Raw genomic sequence first — 1,787 nt, forward strand, 5'->3', positions numbered from 1 at the left:
TAGTTGTATTTTGCGAAGTTAAAATAACACAAAACATTGTGTTTTATGAAAAATTCAAATATAACAATTTTGGAAGATTTTCCATGCTAATAACAGTGAAAACGTGTCATTACAATCTATAAAAAGATTTGTGGAAACTGGTACCTTCAGGATTCTTGGATAAAATGTTCAAAAGAACAGCTTTTTTTTCCCCGCCCAGAAACAAAACCTTGTAACAGTGTTAAAGGGTTAGTTCACCCAAAAATGAAAATAGGCTTGTGTTTTACTCACCCTCGAATCATCCTAGGTGTATAGGACTTTCTTCTTTCAGACGAATCCAGTAGGAGTTATATTCAAAATTCAGGGGGGTGAATAAAGATCTTCTGTAGTGAATCCATGTGTTTTTGTAAGAAAAATAGCCATATTTCAAACGTAATAAACACTTTTATATCACTTCCGCCAACTGTCATACTCTGAAGCAGTTCCGGCGGATGATGTAGCACGTCAGCGTTGCGTGATTAGTGACGAATGCGGAGAGACAACCAAACAAAACGCCGGACACGAATTAGAAGTACAAACCGAAGATTTGCAAAGAAAAATGTCGGAGGATTTCGATACAAGCCAAGAGGAGACTGGTTTTCCGTTGCTAACGTAAAGAAATTTAGCTTCCTTTGCTCCTATAAACAAACTCACGAGACTAGCATATCTCTTATCATACGCCTTCCGTTTATGAAAGATAACGGAAGTAAGAGAAAGTGTTTATTACGTTTGAAATATGGCTATTTTTCTTAGAAAAACGCATGGATTCACTACAGAAGGCCTTTATTCACCCCCCGGAACCATGTGAAGCACATTTTATTATGAATGCACGCTTTAATTGACGACTTGTGGACTGTTCAACTGCAACACCCGCTGACTGCAATGATAGAGCTTGGAATAGCCAGGACAATTTTTAAGATAACTCCGACTGGATTCGTCTGAAAGAAGAAAGTCCTATACACCTAAGATGCATCGAGGGCAAGTAAAACAAGCCAATTTTCATTTTTGGGGGAACTAACCCTTTAAGTGCTCCGTTAATGTGTCTTTTGCAGAACCCGTTTCCTACATAATTACCTTTTTTTTTTTTATCAAATCGAAGCAAATTGTGAGATACACCCAGCCCAGAGCTTGATTCTTGCTACAGAAAACTACATTTCAGTTCAAAGTCACCGTCACCTTGCTTAAAGGGTTAGTTCACCCAAAAATGAAAATTCTGTCATTAATTACTCACCCTCATGTTGTTTCAAACCCGTAAGAGCTTCGTTCATCTTCAGAACACAATTTTCATTTTTGACTTTTATCGCTTGATGCATTGTATGCTGATGTTATTTGCGCGATATAAAGCCAGGTTTAAGTTTCCGTAAGAATATCTGTTTCCCGAGTGGAGCTGTATTAAACGGTCTTTTCCTCCGGCCACAGCGCCGCTGGCAGAGGCAGATCAGCGGGGAGATGAGTCACAGAGGTCCGTTAAAACACATCTATACACTTTTCTTCATCGTCTTGTATGAATTTCATTTTGTTAGGTTAATGCTTCAGCTACAGATGATGCATGTTGCGCAATTGTTAATTGGGTTTCTTTCTTTAATAATGGCATTCATTCTCACTACATAAGATACCTATCTGTTATGTAGTGCCCTGTTATACTGCATTACTGTGTAATATTTATGGTTTCTATAGCCGTGGCATCATTATGATAGTATGAAGAGATGGATTAATTCATTCAGGACGCCACTGAAGGCCTAGGTGTAAAATGCACGGCCCGCCACTGC

The sequence above is a fragment of the Sinocyclocheilus rhinocerous genome, unplaced genomic scaffold (genome assembly GCF_001515625.1).
Source record: "Sinocyclocheilus rhinocerous isolate Xijiao unplaced genomic scaffold, SAMN03320098_v1.1 scaffold506, whole genome shotgun sequence".
In the NCBI taxonomy this organism is placed as follows: Eukaryota; Metazoa; Chordata; class Actinopteri; order Cypriniformes; family Cyprinidae; genus Sinocyclocheilus; species Sinocyclocheilus rhinocerous.